Source organism: Musa acuminata, chromosome BXJ1-2 (assembly GCF_036884655.1).
Source record: "Musa acuminata AAA Group cultivar baxijiao chromosome BXJ1-2, Cavendish_Baxijiao_AAA, whole genome shotgun sequence".
Lineage (NCBI taxonomy): Eukaryota > Viridiplantae > Streptophyta > Magnoliopsida > Zingiberales > Musaceae > Musa > Musa acuminata.
In genome coordinates this window covers 7,754,218-7,776,037 of record NC_088328.1, presented here as the reverse complement: position 1 = coordinate 7,776,037, position 21,820 = coordinate 7,754,218, and positions in this window count along the sequence as shown.

The following is a 21,820-nucleotide window of genomic DNA, read 5'->3' as shown; positions in this document are numbered from 1 at the left end:
GGAAATGATGTGATCAAGGCTTGCCAACATTTTTTCTCTTCAGGTCATATTCTTAGAGAGATGAATTGCACTTTTATTTCTTTAATTCCGAAGAATGCAGGGGCTAATTCACTAGAGAACTATCGACCCATATCATTATGCAACTTTATTTACAAGATCATCTCCAAAGTATTGGCAAATAGAATGCAAAAGGTAATACACAAGATCATTAGCCCAAATCAAGCTGCTTTCATCAAAGGGAGAAGTATACATCATAACATTTTGCTTGCTAATAACTTGGTCAAAGATTTGCATTCAAAAGCAAGAGGGACAAAAATCTGTTTTAAAGCTGATTTACGGAAAGCCTTTGATTCAGTTAATAGGAAATTTATCTATAAGATGCTCCTCGATATGAACTTCCCACAACAATGGGTTAATTGGATTCAATCTTGCATGGAAACTCCAAAGTTTTCGATACTCTTTAATGGCTCACCTATTGGTTTTTTGGGAGCACGAATGGCCTCCGACAAGGTGATCCACTCTCTCCATATCTCTTTACTATTGCGATGGAAGGACTTAGCTGTATGTTGGAACACGCAGTCTTAAATGGCAGCATTAAGGTACCCAATGCTGGTTCTATTCATATATCACATATAACATTTGCAGATGATTTATGTATCTTTCTCCAAAATGAACCAACTTCAGTAAAGAACCTGGCTACTATTATGAATGACTTTGGTATGGTTTCTGGACTTCAATTAAATCATGCGAAAAGTAAAGTATATATGAGCCCTTACGTTGAGGATAAGGTCTTTATTGCACAAACTTTGGGGGTTAGTGAGGGAAGCTTGCCAGTTCCTTATTTGGGTCTCCCACTCATATCCACAGGCATTCACAAAACCCACTATCAGCCTATCTTACAAAAAATAAAGAATATCATTTCTTCTTGGAAAAATAGGTTTCTATCAAAAGCAGGACGACTCGAACTCATCCGTTCGGTATTGCACTCCTACTCTATATATTGGTGTAATGCATTTCTTCTGCCTGTTGGACTTCTCCAAGATATTGAACGGTTATTAATGAACTTCTTCTGGAATGGCACAAATGATAAGGCAATGCATATGGTAAATTGGGATAGCATTTGCAAACCGAAAGATGAAGGGGGGCTCAACTTGAGAAATACTACAGATTGGAATCAAGCATGTCTGGTACAGCAATTGTGGGATCTTTTGCAAAACAAAAGTTCCTTATGGTCACATTGGGTTTCTACTAGGTATCTTTCAAAGGAATCAATCTGGGAAATTTCAACAATAACATACCACTCTGCAGCTTGGAAAGGAATTTTAAAGGCAAGGTATTGGCTAATCAAACACATTTCTTATGCAATCTCTTCTGGAACTAGTACTAATATGTGGTATGATCCTTGGGTGAATGGGAAGAGTATATTTCAATTATATGGCGACAGAATACGAAAAGATCTTAGGGCTCCCAAAGATTGGAAGGTTTCCGAGTTCATTGCTAACGGTACCTGGTGTCTCCCTAATCCTATTTCTCCCGAAATGTTATCACTTTGGCCGACTATTATAGCTATTCCAATCAGGAACAACTCTTCAGATATACTTATTTGGCCTCATGACAATGGCAAATTTAGTGCCACATCTGCATGGAATCAAATTAGGCAAAGAAATAACAAGTGGGTCCCAAGCAATTGGACATGGGATCGATCGGGATCACAAAGAAATTCCTTATGTACATGGCAGGCCCTTCTCAATAAACTACCTACAATAGACAATATGAAAAGAAGAGGTATCTATCATGTAAACCGATGCTCCCTTTGTATGCAACAAGAAGAAACTGTTGACCACCTCTATTTTGCTTGTGATTATATAAAATGGATATGGAAGGAGATTCTCCAGCGATTTGAACTCAATAGACTGTCGCAACCAAATTTGCACCAAGAACTAGGTGACCTCATGCAATGTTTCTCAAGAAAAGGACCTCTCACACAACTGGCAAAGGTTACTTTCAGATGCACTATTTGGTGGATGTGGAAGGAGAGATGTAACAGAATCTTTGAATGTCAACACACAAACAATGCTCAGCTCTTGAAAGAGATTATTAGAGACTCAAGATCCTATATGGAGCAAGATCTCAAAACGGAGCACGTTACCCAAAGAGAAAAATATATTTTTATCAAATTTAATTTTACTATTAGCTAAAGATCTTGGGAATGATGCCAAATTATGTACCCACAGGTAGTTTTGATATATCTGGATAAACATTTTATATGTTGACTATAATTAGGAGTTATAGTCTATAGCATGTGTAGTCATAACTATCGCATTCGTACTATATGAGTTACTTGGCTTTGTCTATGACTTGTATAGATAAAGCTATTTGTAGAAACTTTACACATAATCAATTTACTTTTATTTACCAAAAAAAAAATGATTAAAATTGCTTTGACTTGAATTCAATTTTAATTCAAAGTTTATTTCGATATGGCATATTGATAGAGAGAGTTTGGTTTATACTCCATCATCAATTGGTTGTCATCATAAAAAAGGGGGAGATTGTTGAATCTCATATTTTAATGATGAAATCAATTGATGAGTTTACAATCTAATCTATGTTTTGAGTGATGTGGGACTAATTTTGATAAAAAAAAGGCAAATCAATTAAAGTAGGAGGAATCGGACGTTGGGCCAGAGTAGAACATGTTAGAAGATTAGATGTTGAGCCGGAGGATCAATCGACATATCAATAGAAGGCTTTGTGTCAAGAGTTTGGGCATCGGGCCAAAAGGATCGAACATTGTGGCAAGGAGATTGAATGTTACAGAGGTCAATATGCCGATTGGGCAATACACCGTAAGAGAGGATGATAGCCAAAAGGATCGGACGAAGCGCCAAATGAAAAAATGACATGCCGGATAACATAGGATTCATGCTTGTAATCGTATGTATCTAGATCGAGTTAGTTAGGTCTAATTGAGTTGGTTTTGGGATAAAACAATACAAACTCAATTAGGGGCCAATTGGGCTAGAACTAGGGTTGAATTGGGCTTACTGTTTGGCCCATTTAGTGTCCTGTAGAAAGGTCTAACAGGGGTACCGCCCAGATTGGGTAGTGATACTGCCCAAACACAGTCTTCAAGATTGTCAAGCAGTGGTACCGCCTAGACATAATCTCCCAAACTATAACATGTGGTGGTACCACATAGTGTCAAAGAGTACTAGTAGTAGTACCGCCAGACTAGGTAGTGATACTGCCTAGTGTCATTGCTGCAGGTGGTAGTATTGCCCAGCACATGCGGTGGTACCGCTAGGACCTAGGAAACCCAAGATGAGACCTTTTGTGGCTCCATTTTTAAAGTCATTTGTGGTCTATAAACACCCTAGATATTTGTTCTTCGCTATGTACGAAATTTAGTTGAAAAGGGGAAAGACTACTTGAGAAAAATTAAAAACTCTCTTACGATTTAGAGTATTTTTCTCCTAGAGTTAGAAGTTTTCTAAGAAGTGAGGTCTAAAATATGAGGATCAGGGGTCGGCACTAAGGGGGGGGTGAATTAGTGCAGTGGTAAAATAACATCGATTTAAAACTTTCGTACGATAAAAACTGTTTACGTTGAAAATCGATCTCGGAAATATCTTAACTTGAAGCACGTTCGTAAATGAATTGAAGAGGTTTGTAGTAAGGTAATAGCAAGAATAAAATGCAAACCAGAGAATAGGGCAGTTTTAGAGTGGTTCGGTCAACGTGACCTACATCCACTTTCGGCTTCCTCCTCTGACGAGGTCACCGGCATTCACTAGAGGGCTTCCTTCAATAGGCGAAGGCCAATCACCTTTTACACCATTCTTCTCCTTTTCACGGGTTTAGGAGATAACCCTTACAAGCACTCACTCTCCTCTCTAAACAGAATTCTAACACTTAGAATAGAGGAGGATTCTCACAAGAGATTTCTACAGCGATTCTTTACTTTTAAACTCTTTGTGCTTATGTTCTTTAACCAAGTATGAGAAGGGTGTTTATAGGCTTCAAGTTAATTTAAACTTGGAGCCTAAAACTTTCCCATCTCGAGTTCCCCGGGCACGGGTAGTACCATCGCTTGTGCACGGGCAGTACCACCGCCTAATGACACTGACACTGCCTTGGGCGGTACCACCGCCCAAGTCTAGCGGTACCACCGCCTAGGGGATAGTGCTGGGTGGTACCATCGCCTGGCACCCTACCAGGGGCGGTACAACCGCCCAGACTAGCGGTACCCCCGCTTGACACAGTCTCAAAGACTGTGCCACGATGGTGAGACTTCTTGGGGCACTATTTGGGCCTCTTATTGGGCCCAACACAGTCCTTACATGGGCCTAGATGGCCCCTAATTGGGTTGGCCAAACCCAAACACAATTACGTGCTAACTATGAAATCTAAGACATAATATGAGCTTAACAAGTCCATAAGTCTATTCTTCCGGCGAGCTTCTGGCGATCTTCTGACGAACTTCCGACAATCTCTCGGCAATGTTCCGGTGGATTCCTGGCAAGCTCTTGGACTTCATGACAATCTTCTTGGCGAGTTCCGATGAGCTTCTCTAGCAAGCTCCAAGACTTCTCGGCTGGTTTCAATAGAACTTCTGACGAACGTCCGGACTTTCGACGAACTCTTGAACTCCCAACGAAATCGCGTCCTTGACTCTGGGACTTCATTTGCTACATGCCTTACTATCATAGTTAATCATTCACATGTAAAATACACTTTGATCTAGACAATTAATACTAAGCATTAATCAAGTTGTCCGGCATGTCATTGGTCCCTCGACGCTTCGTCCGATTTTTCGGCGCATCGTCTACTCTTACGGCCTATTGCCCAATCGGCTAGTTGACTCAACAACTCCGATATCCTTGGTGCAATATCCACTCTTCTTGGCCGGATGCTCGAATCCATGGCCCGAAGCCTTCTATCGATACATCGACCGATCCACCGGTCTGACGTCCAATCTTCTGACATGTTTTCCTCTAGCACAACATGATTTTTCTTGCTTTAATTGTCTCTTCTTGATCGAAGCATCCTATGTCACTCAAAATGTAGATTAAAACATAAATATTTATCGATTGGTTTCATCATCAAAATATGAGATTAAACAATCTCCCCCTTTTTGAAGATGGCAATCAATTGACGACGGAGTTAACCTTAACTCCCGAAGCTTAAACAAACTCCCCCTATCAATATGGCATATAATTCTTGGATTCAAAAATCCAAGCAAACATGTCATGATAAAATCATGCACGACATCAACTTACTTCTCCCCCTTTGTCATCAACTAAAAGGAGAAGTCCAACCATTCATGTGTTTGGAAATATAAGTTCAAATCATTACATAAAAAACATAATATCAAGTTTTATCATCATGCAATTTGAAGCTAGAAAATTTAGCAAGTGTTACATCATGCTTAGAATATTCAAGCTATCAAGTTTTAGATATGCAAGTTTTACACATACAAGCTAGCAAATTTAAAGATGTGCAAGTTGGCATATTTGCTTTTCTTTGCGATGTGCAAGATAGCATTTCTTTATAATGTTCAAGATAGCAAGTTCTACATCATGCTAGCTAGCAAATTAGAGATGATAAAAAACGCAACTCTTGCTTCTTGAAATATGCAAGTTGTAAGCTAGTAAATTTTTGCCTCCTTTGCAATGTTTGAGCTAGCAATTTTGTTTTTGTTGCAAACTGCAAGTTAGCATGTTTTGCATCTTGAGATAGGCAATATAGCATTTTTGGTATGCAAATTTATAGTATTCAAGCTATCACATTTTACACATAAAAAATTTAGCAAAATTTTACATCTTTTGAGATGTGCAAGATGGACTATTTTGCCTCTTTTTGAAATGTGTAACTTAGCAACATTGCTTCTCTTGAGATTTGCAAGATAACACTACTTGCTTCCTTTTTGAAATTAGCAGGCTAGTAAGTTTGCCTCTTTTCAAATTGTGCAAGCTAGCAAATTTGCTTTCTAGCAAGTTTTGCACCCCCTTTATCATTGTCAAAAAGAAGGGAAGACCCTTTATATCAATTTTCAAATTATGACAAAGGTAAGTATCAATCTTATTTGTGCATCATTATAGTTTTAATTTAAAACATACACAATTTTAAAACTTTACATTTCATTTTTCATGCACAGTACCGAAATATAAATCAATCATTATTATGAGCATATCATACATGATATTAAAACATTAAAATTTTTAAGCATTTATCAATATTTTGATCATGATACCAAACATTGATCATTTAGAGCATTCATAATACACATTATATGCAATACATCACATATATCATTATAGAAAGCATAAGTATTGCATGCATCATTCCAAATCATAAATATTTTAAATCATGATGGTATCAAAATGTCAAATTTCATCCTACTATGCATAATCACAACTTTTCCTTCTTTTACCATTTGTATGTATTAAAATAAATTCATGAATATTTCATGCATTCATATCATCACATAAAGAATATCAAGAAGAATTAATTGGGTGATGAGTACAAGGAGTTATACAAAAATGAATCATATCATGAGAGATAAGATCATGTAATTACCAAAAGATATGATTCATATATTAAATCTCCTCTTAAACAAAATGCTAAAAAAAATTGTAGGAGTACAAAGAAGAGATCTTGAAAAAGAAATCTCATGTAATTCTAAGAAATCAAGATCATGATTTTGATAAAACTCATTTCAAATTCAAATCATCAAAATCTCAATTTATAAATTTCAAAAAATCAAGATAAAGCTAATTTAAATTTAAATCATCAAATCAAGATTGTTTTTAAGAGATTCATAAAAAAGTATAGATAGATTATTTAATCTCTCCCTTTTTGAAAACTCGATAAAGAAATCTTTCAAGGAGAAACCTATCCTCTTTTTATTTGTTTTATACAAGCATGCCTTTTTCATTTATGCCAAATCAAAACATGTATCATGTTTAAAACCGAAAGTGCAAGATTTATTACAACAAAGATCAATAAGGCACTTTCATTATGGTAAAAATTGATAATCCATAAATCGCAAGAATCATCATGCATAATTTTGAAATATAAATTTATTAAGCATGATCTCAAATTACATTATTTCATCAAGCATGATTTCATATTTTCAATCAAAATCATTTTGTTTATCATAAAATATGTCTTTTTCATGATTATTTTTAAAATCATTAGAAAGGTAAGCATGATCTAATTTTATTTTTTATATTTTCATTAAACATGTAATTTTAAAAAATATTTAATTTTCTTAAACTAAATTAAAAATAAGTCATGAAAAGTATTATGTAATTTCAAAATAAACTAAAGGCGTTTTGATTACCTCAATATCGAAAGCCATTAAGGTATAGTTTGCCACCTCGCCTTTGTTAATTTTCTCCTCGTTTTCAAAGGAGCTCGATTCATCCCACTTTGTATTCTTCTTCTTGCGTTCAAAGCAAGTAGTTGTGTTCTTTTTGTTCTTGTTCTTTAATTCTTGTTTCATAAACTTTTTAAATTTCTTAGTAAGTAGTTCATGTTCACCATCACTTGAGCTTATGCTCGAGTGATCTTCAAATGTTCTAAGTTCGAAATCCTTTCTGTTCTTTGGAAGGTGGTTCTCAAATTATTTATGTTGAATCTAGTATTTTGATGTAGAAACCACTTGATATGTGTTTATGATTTAATCTACGTTTTGAGTGATACAGGTCTACTTGATCAGGATTAGACAGTTAACGCAGGAGGAATTGACGTTGCGCCGGAGGAGATCACGCAAGGATATTGGATGGCAGAAGGCTTCGGACGTCGGGCATTGGCTCAACCAATGACGTGTCGGGCAACAGAATGTCAATTCGCGTTGTAATAATTGTCTAGATCGGAGTAGAGTTTTGGCATGTGTGTGCAGGATTAACTACGATAACGATGAAGACATAAAGCGAAACAAAGTGTCGGAGTCAAGCACGAAGGATTTGTTGCGAGTTCGAGAGTTCGACGGAAGTCCAAAGGTTCGTCAGGAATGCTGCCGGAACTAGCCGAGAATAAGTAGGGAGCTTGCCGAAGGGTTTTTCGGAAGCTCGCCGGAAGGTTCGTTGGAAGTTCGCAGAGCTCGCCGAGAAAGATCGGAGCTTGCCGAAGAAGCTCATTGGAACTCGCCAAGATCAAATCGTGAAGTCTAGGAGCTTGCCGGGAGTCCGCAGAATGGTTTCCGAGAGTTCGTCGGAAGACCTCCGGAAGTTCACCGGAAGCTCGCTGGAAGAAGTCTTGACTTGCGGACTTTGTAATAGCTTAGGAAATATCTTTAAATTCGTAGTTAGCATATTAATTAGGATTAGGATTAAAAGATAATCCTATATCCTTGTTAGGGGCCAACTGGGCCCAAAATTAGACTTGGTTTGGGCTAAATTTGGGCTAAATTTAAAGCCCAACCAGTGAACCGAAGGGTCTAGAGGTGGCACCACCAGACTGGGCGGTGGCACCACCCAGCACCCGAGAGCTGGGCGGTGGCACCGCTTGGCTGGGCGGTGGCACCGCTAGTCCACTATCAGTGTTAGACACTAACAAGCGGTGGCACCGCCAACATCGGGAACCAAAGAGAATTCAAATTTTGGAGCCCAAATTTGAATCCTCTTGAGGCCTATAAATACCCCTCAAATCTCAACTGAGATTACAACTTTTTGAGAAGCAATTGATTGAGAGAAAAGTCTTAGAAAAGTGTTAGCAAGTCTTGTTTTCAATTTGCTAGAGTGTTCACCTCCTTCTTTCGTGCTTAAAATTTGTAAGAGTGTGAACCGCTTGTAAAAAGTTGTAAGAGGGGTATTTGCCCTTCCCCTTCAAGAGATTTGCTAGTGGAAGGTGGGAGCCTCATCGAAGAGGGCGTCGCAAGTGGATGTAGGTCATTTGACCGAACCACTTTAAAATCGGCGTGATCTCTGGTTTGCATTTCATTATTGCTATTTACATTACTGCAAACCTGTTAGGATCAAGAGCACTAGGGGGTGAATTAGTGCAGCGGAAAACTTTCACTATTAAAATTGAAAGCTGCATTCGTTTGATAAAAACGATTTCGATGTGGAAGCCGATTCTAAGATTACTTTAACTTGAGATTAAGCAAGAAGATGTTAAAGTAGATCTACGAAGGCAGTTTGTAGTTTATGATGGAAAGCAGAATACAAGCGCAAACTGAAATGCGACGTTCGTACGATAAAAGCCGATTTACATCTAAACACAGATTTAGAAAGTTCTGAACTTAGAAACTTGTTCGTAAGATCGCAGAAGGCAGTAAACCTTTGAAGAACAGAAGGAGGAGAACTTTTGGCCTTTACAACAGTTTTGAGCTCTAAGAATCACAGAAAGATATCAAGATTTCGAGTGTAAGTTGCTCCTTTCAGTGCTGAATGGGTGGGGTATTTATAGGCCCCAACCCAGTTCAAATTTGGAGCTCAAAACTGTCAATTCCCGAAATTCCGGGATCAGGCGGTTGCACCTCCTGACTAGGGCGGTTGCACCGCCTGGCAGAGCTCGAAGACTGAGCCTCTAGGCGGTGTCACCTCTGTCAGGGACGGTTGCACCACTCTGCCAGAGCTCGAAGACCGAACTCAGGCGGTTGCACCTCCTGACTGGGGCGGTTGCACCGCCTGGCAGAGCTCGAAACTTGAGCTCAGGCGGTGCCACCTCTTGTTTGGAGAGGTTGCACCACCCAGTCTCGCTCGGAGACTGAGCCCAGGTGGTTGCACCTCCTGGCTGGGGCGGTTGCACCGCCCAGTCTCCCTGGGAGACTTAGCCCAGGCGGTGCTACCTCCTGGCTTGGGCGGTTGCACCTCCCACAGCAACCAGGGTCCGAATGGGTTGATCCATTCGGCCCAATTTGGGTTTTTCAGGGGCCCAATTGCCCCAAGATTAAGCTAATGGGATCACCTCCCATTTTCAACTTAATCATTAGTGCTAACTACGATAAATCCTAAGACAATTTCTGCAGCTTGCTCCGGTGCGTCAATCGCTTCTTCCGGCGAGTTTCCGACGAACTTCCGTCGATCATCTGATGAACCTTCGGTGATGCTCCTGCGAACTTCCGGCAAACTCCTAGACTTGCGACGATCCACTTGGCGAGTTCCGACGAGCTTCTTAGGTATGCTTCTGGACTTCTCGGATTTGTTCCCGCAAAACCTCCGACGACTGTCCGAACTTCCGTCGAGCTCTCGAACTCCCAACGTGATCATTGTCATGACTCCGACGTAACTCCTGCTGCATGTCTTTCTTCCATCGTAGTTAATCCTGCACACTCAAAACAAAAACTTCGATCGAGACAATTAATCCTAAGCAATTAACCATGTTGTCCGGCATGTCATTGGTCCCTCGACGCTTCGTCCGATTCTTCGGCGCATCGTCCTTTCCTGTGGCCTATTGCCCAATCGGCCAGTTGGCTTCGCAACTCCGATATCCTGGGCACAATACCCACTCTTCTTGGCCCAATGCCCGAGTCCACGGCCCGAAGCCTTTTGTCGATACGTCGACCGATCCATCAGCTCGACGTCCAATATTCTGACATGTTCCTCCGACACAACATGATTTTCCTGCTTTAATTGTCTCATCCTGATTGAAGCATCCTGCGTCACTCAAAACGAATATTAAATCATAAACATATATCAAGTAGTTTCATCAACAAAATACGAGATTCAACAATCTCCCCCTTTTTTATGATGACAACTACTTGATGACGGAGTTAACCGTAACTCCCGGAGTTTAAACAATATCCCCCTATCAATATGCCATATTGATAGAATCTTGAATTCAAACTGAATTCAAGTCATTGCAATATTCATCATGAATACTTGCAACATGAACTTATGCATAAACTTATGCATAAACTTATGCATAACATGTCATGTCATCAACATACTTCTCCCCCTTTGTCATCAACAAAAAAGAGAAGTACCACAATCAAGTGTTTGTGATATTGGTTCAACTCATTGCATGAAAAACATAATATCAAGTTTTATCTCATGCAGTTTTGAAACCAAAAAATTTAGCAAATGATACATCATGCTTAGAATATTCAAGCTATCAAGTTTTAGATATGCAAGTTTTACAGCATACAAGATAGCACTTTTTTGTAAGCTAGCAATGTTGCAACATTTTAGAACTTGCAAGCTAGCAATTTAGAGATGTTCAAGAAGGCAACTCTTGCTTCTTGAAATATGCAAGTTGCAAGCTAGCAAATTTTTACGATATGCAAGTTTTGCTTCTTGAGATAGGCAAGATAGCACTTTTGCAATTTTTGTTTGGCAAGCTTGTGATGTTCAAGATAACAAGCTCTTTCTTCTCTTTTGAGAAGTGTCATTTTTGCTTTCTTTGCAAAGTGCAAGCTAGCAAAATGCCAAACTAGCAAGAGATAATGTTTTATATGAGGCAAGCAAACAATTTGGCAAGTGTTACATTTGCATCTTCTCTTTAGATGTGCAAGAAAATAAACAAGTTTTTACATTTTCTTGACATTTCAAGCTAGCAATTATCGGTGATGTTCAAGATAGCAATTTCTTCTCTTTTGTAATTTTTGCCTTTTTCTTGAATTGTGCTAGCAATCTATCTCCCCCTTTGTCATTGTCAAAAAGAAGGGAAAAACCCTTTACATCAATTTCTAAATCATGACAAAGGTAAGTAATCATTCTTATTTGTGCATCATTATAGTTTCAATGCACAAATTCATTAACATTACATTTCATTTTTTTTTTTTTATGCATGATATTGAAAAATCAATCATCATCATGAGCATATCCAACATGATATTCAAGCATTCATGATATATCATTTTGGCAACATGATCATAGATATTCAAACGATGGTATCTAAATGTCAGAATTCATTACATCCTATTATGCATGATCATTAACTCCTCATTTGTATTTCATGCATTATTTCATTTCATCTCATAAGGAATATCAAGAAGAGTTATTGGATGATGAGATAAATATTTTATGAATACACGGAATATCATAAGTGTTTCATGTATTCATATTATCACATGAAGCATATTATCATTTTTAAGATTCATAACATGAATAACGTTATTACTATTTCATCAAAATCAATTTCGAGATTCACACAATATCATGAAATCATTAATCTCGATAAGATGGGAAAAGCATTTTCTTTTTAAGCGATTCTTTTAACACATCATAAAAAAACTCATTCATAATTCAAGTGATTTACAAGATATCATAAATGAATTTATCACTTGTATTTCATCAAAATCGAGAACTCTAGAGATAGAAAATGATTGAAGCATTTAATATGATTGAAGCATGATTCATATTTAAAGTGTATCTTATGTCATAAATACGAATCAAGCATTTGTCAAATCTGAAATCATTCTTAAAATTACATTCAATAAATTCATATATGACAAGCATAGATTTATTGAAAAATCAATAAGATAGAGGATTACATTTCTAGTGTTCATCAATTGTAGCATTTCATCACATGGTAAGATATCAATGTGTAAAATTACGATACAAGTTCTTGATATCTTAACGCATGATGCAAACATGGCATAATGCAAATTTGGCAATCATAGCATCAATTCATATAAGCATTGCAAATATGGCAATCATATCAATTCATATATCTCTTGATGATGCAAGCATGGGATAATCAGAGCATAGTGTTTATAGCATCAATTCATATATTTCTCCCCTTTTTTAAGTGTTTCATCTTAAGTGATCGATTTCATGTTAGCATGCCTTTTCATTTATGTCAAATGAAAACATGCATCAACGTTTAGGATCGTAAAATGAATTTCATCATAAAACCATCAATCACAAAAATCATCATGTATAACTTTAAAATCTCATGCATAAAATCGTCAAATCATAGTATCAAAACTTTAATATTTTGATTGCAACATTAAGTAAGGTTTCATTGAACATAATTTTGAATGATTCTTATAAATGCCTAAAACTTCTTTAGTTTTAATTTATATGATTGACTTTATAATAGCATGCTCAAATCTTTATTCTTATGTCAAAACCATACATCATATTTAACAAACAAAGACAATGAAAAATATCAAGCCTTCCAGACAAAAGCCATGTATCATCGTTGAAAAGCAATATGAAAATCATCAAAATATACATTCTTGCTTCTCAAGCATATAAATAAAATTAATCTCACTAGGTGTACAATCATTAGATTTCTATCTTGCATTAACATAAGACATGCAATTTTCATTATCATTTTCAAAATTACAAGCATGATCATATTTTTGCATTTTCATTATTAAATTATTAAAAATGTAATTTTCAATAAAATTTAAAAAAAAAAGAAAAATGCATCATGAAAAGCATCATGTAATTTCGAAGTAAATTAAAGGCATTTTGATTACCTCAGCGTCGAAAGACGTAAAGGCGTAGTTTGCCACCTCGCCTTTGTTGATTTTCTCCTCGTCTTCAAAGGAGCTCGATTCATCCCAATTTTTGTTCTTCTTCTTGCGTTCAAAGCAAGTAGTTCCGTTCTTCTTATTTTTTAATTTTTGTTTCATTTGTAGTTTAAGTTCACCATCACTTGAGCTTATGCTCGAGTGGTCTTCAAATGTTATATGTCCCAAATCCTTCCTGTTTTTTGGAAGGTGGTTCTCAAGTTCTTCACGTGCATTGCACGTCATTTCATATGTGATCAAGGAACCAATTAGTTCTTCAAGAGAAAATTGGTTCAAGTTTTTCGATTCTTGAATAGCAGTTGCTTTTGAATCCCAAGGTTTAGAAAGTGAGTGCAAAATCTTGTTTACGAGTTCAAAATCCGAAAAACATTTTCCAAGAGCTCTTAAACTATTGACGACATCCGTGAAACGGGTGCCTATAGTCTCGCTTGGTTGCATTCGAAAAAGCTCAAAATCATGCAATAAAATGTTAACTTTCGAGTCTTTGACTCTACTAGTTCCCTCGTGCGTGATTTCAAGTGTTCGCCAAATGTCAAAAGCCGTTTCGCACGTAGAAATCCGATTGAACTCATTTTTGTCTAAAGCGTAAAATAAGGCATTCATAGCCTTCGCGTTTAAAGAAAAATACTTCTTCTCCAAATCCGACCATTCGTTCATCGGTTTAGAGGGAAGTTGAAAATCGTTTTCAACGATATTCCATAAATCCAAATTCATAGAAGTCAAGAAAACTCTCATTCGAGTTTTCCAATAAGTGTAGTCCAATCCGTTAAACAACCGTGGACGAAAAACTGATAAACCCTCTTGAAAGCCATGAAGAGCCATTTCTCTCAGGTGTAAATCCGAAATGAGAAATCCCGGGCTCTGATACCAATTGTTAGGATCAAGAGCACTAAGAGGGGGGTGTTAGGATCGGAGCGGCACTAAGAGGGGGGGGTGAATTAGTGCAGCGGTGAAGTGCGATAAACTTTTCACGATTTAAACACTTTTCGGAAACTTCGTACGATAAAAGCAACGTTTTCGTTTAAAAACGTTTTGATTGCGTTTTAACTTGAAGAGATAAGTAAGACGGAGACAAAGCAGTATAGCATTAAAGTGCAAATGGTTTGCAGTAATATAAATGACAATAAGTAAATGCAAACCAGAGATTACGCCGATTTTACAATGGTTCGGTCAAATGACCTACATCCACTTGCGAGGCCCCTCTTCGATGAGGCTCCCACCTTCCACTAGCAAATCTCTTGAAAGGGAAGGGTAAATACCCCTCTTACAACTTTTACAAGCGGTTCACTCTCTTACAGATTTTCAGTAAAAAAGAAGGAGGTGAACACTAGCAAATTGAAAACAAGACTAGCAAAGACTCTTCTAAGACTTTTCTCTCAATCACTTGCTGCTCAAAAAGTTGTTATCTCAGCTGAGATTTGAGGGGTATTTATAGGCCTCAAGAGGATTCAAATTTGGTCTCCAAAAATTTGAATTCTCTTATGTTCCCGATGCTGGCGGTGCCACCGCCTAGCTAAGCGGTGCCACCGCCCAGCACTCGGGTGCTAGACGGTGCAACCGCCCAGCCCAGGAGGTGTCATCGCCCAGCTCTCGGGTGCTGGGCGGTGCCACCACCTAGCCTAGGCGGTGCCACCGCCTAGGCCAATTCAGCTCACTGGTTGGGCTCCAAACTTGGCCCAAACCAGTCCGAACTCGGGCCCAATTGGCCCCTACTTGGGTTATAGGATTAACACCTAATCCTAACCCTAATTAACATGCTAACTACGAATTTAAAGATATTTTCTAAGCTATTACAAAGTCCGTAAGTCAAGACTTCTTCCGGCGAGCTTCCGACGAACTTCCGACGGTCTTCCAATAAACTCTCGGAAACCATTCTGTAGACTCCCGGTAAGCTCCTAGACTTCACGATTTGATCTTGGCGAGTTCCAACGAGCTTCTTCGGTAAGCTCCGATCTTTCTCGGTGAGCTCCGCGAACTTCCAACGAACCTTCCGGCGAGCTTCCGAAAAACCCTTCGGCAAGCTCCCTACTCATTCTCGGCTAGTTCCGGCAGCATTCCCGACGAACCTTCGGACTTCTGTCAAACTCTCGAACTCCTAACGAATCCTTCGCGCTTGACTCCAGCACTTTGTTTCGCTTTATGTCTTCATCGTTATCGTAGTTAATCCTGCACACACTAACCAAAACTCTACTCCGATCTAGACAATTATTACAACGCGAATTGACATTCTGTTGCCCGGCACGTCATTGGTTGGCGCTTCGTCCGATTCTTCAGTGCATCGTCCTCTCTTGCGGCTTGTTGCCCAATCGACGGTTGACCTCCGCAACCCCGATATCCTTGGCGCAATTCTGCTCTTGGCCCGATGCCCGACGTCCGAAGTCTTCTGCCATCCAATATCCTAATGTGATCTCCTCCGGCGCAACGTCAATTCCTCCTGCGTTAACTGTCTAATCCTGATCGAGTAAACCTGCATCACTCAAATTGCAGTTTAAATTATAAACACATATCAAGTGGTTTCATCATCAAAATACGAGATTCAACAATTTCCCCCGTTTTAATGATGACAACCACTTGATGACGGAGTTAACCTTAACTCCTAGAGTTTTAACAAACTCCCCCTATCAATATGCCATATTGATAGAACCTTGAATTCAAATAGAATTCAAGTCATTGCAATATTCATCATGAATACTTGCAACACATCATCATGAACATATGCATAAAACTTATGCATCACATGTCATGTCATCAACATACTTCTCCCCCTTTGTCATCAACAAAAAAGGAGATGTACCATAATCATGTTTTTGCTATATGGGTTCAACTTATTGTATGAAAAACATAATATTAAGTTTTATCATCATGCAGTTTTGAAGCTAGAAAATTTAGCAAGTAATGCATCATGCTTAGGACATTCAAGCTATCAAGTTTTAGATATGCAAGTTTTACAGCATACAAGATAGCACTTTTGGTAATATTCAAGATAGTAAGTTCTACATCATGCAAGCTATCAATATTGAGATGTTCAAGAAAGCATCTCTTGCTTCTTGAAATATGCAAATTTGTCAAGTTTTGCTAGATGTGCAAGTTAGCATTTTTGCCTCTTAAGATAGGAAAGATAGCACATTTGCTTCTTTTGAGATAGCAACTTTTTGCTTCTCTTTAGACTACAAGCTAGCAATTTTTACGATATGTAAGTTTCACAATATACAAGCTAGCAAAAATTTTGAAAACAAATGCAAGATAGCTTTCTTGTGTAAGCTCATAATTCTTGCTTCCTATTGCAATGTGCAAGTTGCAAGTTTTGCTTCTTGAGATAGGCAAGATAGCACTTTTGCAATTTTTTGTTTCTTAAGATAGGTAAACTTATGATGTTCAAAATAACAAGCTCTTTCTTCTAGAAGTGTCATTTTTGCTTTCTTTGCAAAGTGTAAGCTAGCAAAATGTTTGAAAAAGTGATCAAGTTTTGCAACATACAAGCTAGCAAAAATGCCAAACTAGCAAGAGATAATGTTTTACATGAGGCAAGCAAACAATTTGGCAAATGTTACATTTGCATCTTCTCTTTTGAGAAGTGCAATTTTTGCTTTCATCTTGAATTGTGCAAGCTAGTTAGTTTGCCTCTTTTCATGATGTCCACGCTAGAAATTCTTGCTCCCCCTTTGTCATTGTCAAAAAGAAGGGAAGACCCTTATATCAATTTTCATATTATGACAAAGGTAAGTATCATTCTTATTTGTGCATCATTATATATTCAAATTAAAACATACACAATTTCAATAATCTTATTTTTCATGCACGATACCGAAAAATAAATCAATCATCATTAATAAGCATATCATACATGATACTCAAACATTAAAATTTTCAAGCATTTATCAACATGTTGATCATGATACCAAATATTCATCATTTAAAGTATTCACGATACACATCATATACAATAAATACATCATGTACATCATTATCATAAGTATTGCATACATCATTTTAACTTTATGAATATTTCATCATTGCATGCATCATACCAAAACATTTCAAGCCATGCAAGCCATAAATACAAAGAAATCATGTCATGAAGGATAAAATCATTTGAATACCAAAAGACATGATTCATATAGTAAATATCTTCTTTAAAAAAAATATCAAGAAAAATCATAGGAGTACAAAGAAGAGATCTTGTTTTAAAAGAAAACCAAGTAATAACTCCAAGAACTCACAAGGAAAAATCATGATTCATTTAGAAAATCTCCTCTCGAGAATATCAAGTAAAATCGTAGAAGATCGATTAATGAGAAATTTTGATTTATAATAAAATCTCATGTATCGAATGTCGAGAAATCAAAATGATGATTTATATAAAAAATATCACAAGTTATATTCAAGAGAAAAATCATCATTCATTTTCAACTTATTCAATTTGTCATATCAATATTTCTTAGATATGCATGATACCAAAACATGGTTTTAAATCTTTAACATATAACATGCATAAATTGAAAGGAGAAGGGAAGAATTCAAACGTACAAAGATTTCAACCATCTCATAAACAAATGTAAGACCAAGTCATGAATCCAAAATTCCATGAATCAAAATGATCATAAAAGGTAATCTCATGTTATTCCAAGAAATCAATATCATGATTTTGATAAAACTCATTTCAAATTTAAATCATCAAAATCATCAAAATATCAACATTACTTTCAAGAGATTCAAAATGGTATACATAGATTTATCATAATAAACATCAAGATCAATAGGATAGAGAAAAATAAATTTTCAAAGAAAAAATATTTTCCTCTTTTTAGTTGTTTCAATTCATATGATTTTATTTCACTTATACCAAATAAAAACATGTATAATGTTTAAAACCGAAAGTGTAAGATTTATTACAACAAAGATTAATAAGTCACTTTCATTATGGTAAAAATCAATAATCCATAAATCATAAGATTCATATGCATAATTTCGAAATTTATTAAGCATGATCATTATGCATGACACTAAAACATGGTTTCAAAATGTTTAATATTTTCATTACATCATTATGCAATGGTTTCATTGAACATAATTTTGAATGATTCTTATTGATAACTAAAACTTCTTTAGTTTTAATTTATGTGATTGACTTTATATTAGCATGCTCAAGTTTTGTTCTTATGTCAAAAACATACATCATGTTTGAAAACCAAAGACAAGGTTTAAAAAAAAATCATCAAGTCTTCCATATAAAAACCATGCATCATCATTGAAGGTTAATATGGAAATCATCAAAATACACATTCTTGCTTCTCAAGCACATATATATGATTATTTAAATCTAACATTTTATTCTATTAACATAAAACATACAATTTTCAAGAAAAATAATTATTCAAAAGAAAAGAGAAAATGCATCAATTGTAGAAACTTTAAACATTATCAATTTACTTTTACTTACCAAAAAAAAAAAAAAAAAAAAGAAAATGCATCATGGAAAACATCAAGTAATTTCAAAATAATTCAAGAGAGTTGAGTTACTTACCTTGTAGTCAAAGCTCGTCAAAACCCAATTCGCCGTTTCACTTTTGGAAGTTCTTGATTCATCCTCGGTTGCCTTCCTCTTCTTTGGCCTCTTCCTCCGTTCAAGTTCATTGTTTATTTTAGATTTTTGTTTAATAAACTTATTAAGATTTAGTGTTCGAAATTCAAGTTCATCATTGTCCTCATCACTTGAGTCATTGCTCAAGTGGTATCCATTTGTCCGGAGTTCTAAATCCTTCCTGTTCTTTGGAAGGTGATTTTGTTCATCATGTGCATTGTGCACCATTTCATATGTCATCAACAAACCAATTAGTTCTTCAAGTGGAAAAATATTTAAATCTTTTGTTTCTTGTATTGCGGTTATTTTAGAATCCCACCTTTTTGGAAGGGATTTTAAGATCTTGCTTACGAGATCAAAATTCGAAAAAGATTTACCAAGAACTCTTAGATTATTGACGACATCCGTGAAACGGGTGTACATGTCGCATATAGTCTCGCTTGGTTGCAATTGAAAAAGCTCAAAATCATGCAATAAAATGTTAACTTTCGAGTCTTTGACTCTACTAGTTCCCTCATGCGTGATTTCCAGTGTTCGCCAAATATCAAAAGTCGTTTCGCACGTTGAAATCCGATTAAACTCAGTTTTGTCCAAAGCGCAAAATAAGGCATTCATAGCCTTTGCGTTTAAAGAAAACATCTTCTTCTCCAAATCATTCCAATGGTTCATTGGGAAAGAAGACATTTCAAATCCATTTTTGACAATGTGCCATAAATTCATATCCATAGAAATCAAGAAAACTCTCATTCGAGTTTTCCAATAAGTGTAGTCCAATCCGTTAAACAACGGTGGACGAACAACCGATAAGCCCTCTTAAAAGCCATGAAGAGCCATTTCTCTCAGGTGTAAATCCGAAATGAGAAATACCAGACTCTGATACCAATTGTTAGGATCGGAGCGGCACTAAGAGGGGGGGGTGAATTAGTGCAGCGGTGAAGTGCGATAAACTTTTCATGATTTAAACACTTTTCGGAAACTTCGTACGATAAAAGCAACGTTTTCGTTTAAAAACATTTCGATTGTGTTTTAACTTTAAGAGATAAGTAAGACGGAGACAAAGCAGTATAGCATTAAAGTGCAAATGGTTTGCAGTAATATAAATGACAATAAGTAAATGCAAACCAGAGATTACACCGATTTTACAGTGGTTCGGTCAAATGACCTACATCCACTTGCGAGGCCCCTCTTCGATGAGGCTCCCACCTTCCACCAGCAAATCTCTTGAAAGGGAAGGGTAAATACCCCTCTTACAACTTTTACAAGTGGTTCACTCTCTTACAGATTTTCAGCAAGAAAGAAGGAGGTGAACACTAGCAAATTGAAAACAAGACTAGCAAAGAATCTTCTAAGACTTTTCTCTCAATCACTTGCTGCTCAAAAAGTTGTTATCTCAGCTGAGATTTGAGGGGTATTTATAGGCCTCAAGAGGATTCAAATTTGGGCTCCAAAAATTTGAATTCTCTTATGTTCCCGATGCTGGCGGTGCCACCGCCCAGCTAAGCGGTGCCACCGCCCAGCACTCGGGTGCTGGACGGTGCAACCGCCCAGCCCAGGAGGTGTCACCGCCCAGCTCTCGGGTGCTGGGCGGTGCCACTGCCTAGCCTAGGCGGTGCCACCACCTAGGCCAATTCAGCTCACTGGTTGGGCTCCAAACTTGGCCTAAACCAGTCTGAACTCGGGCCCAATTGGCCCTTACTTAGGTTATAGGATTAACACCTAATCCTAACCCTAATTAACTTGCTAACTACGAATTTAAAGATATTTTCTTAGCTATTACAAAGTCCGTAAGTCAAGACTTCTTCCCGCGAGCTTCTGACGAACTTTCGACGGTCTTCCGATAAACTCTCAGAAACCATTCTGCGGACTCCCGGCAAGCTCCTAGACTTCACGATTTGATCTTGCGAGTTACAACGAGCTTCTTCGGTAAGCTCCAATCTTTCTCGGTGAGCTCCGGGAACTTCCAACGAACCTTCCAGCGAGCTTCCGAAAAACCCTTCGGCAAGCTCCCTACTCATTCTCGGCTAGTTCCGGCAGCATTCCCGACGAACCTTCGGACTTCCGTCAAACTCTCGAACTCCTAACGAATCCTTCGCGCTTGACTCCAGCACTTTTTTTCGCTTTATGTCTTCATCGTTATCGTAGTTAATCCTGCACACACTAACCAAAATTCTACTCCGATCTAGACAATTATTACAACGCGAATTGACATTCTATTGCTCGGCACGTCATTGGTTGGCGCTTCGTCCGATTCTTCAGTGCATCGTCCTCTCTTGCGGCTTGTTGCCCAATTGACGGTTGACCTCCGCAACCCCGATATCCTTGGCGCAATTCCGCTCTTGGCCCGATGCCCGACGTCCGAAGCCTTTTGTCATCCAATATCCTAACGTGATCTCCTCCAGCGCAACGTCAATTCCTCCTGCGTTAACTGTCTAATCCTGATCGAGTAGACCTGCATCACTCAAAATACAGTTTAAATTATAAACACATATTAAGTGGTTTCATCATCAAAATACGAGATTCAACAGGGGGGCGGTGAATTAGTGCAGCGGAAAACTTTCACTATTAAAATCGAAAGCTGCATTCGTTTGATAAAAACGATTTCGATGTGGAAGCCGATTCTAAGATTACTTTAACTTGAGATTAAGCGAGAAGACGTTAAAGTAGATCTACGAAGGCAGTTTGCAGTTTATGATGAAAAGCATAATACAAGCGCAAACTGAAATGCGACATTCGTAAGATAAAAGCCGATTTATGTCTAAACGCAGATTTGAAAAGTTCTGAACTTAGAAACTTGTTCGTAAGAT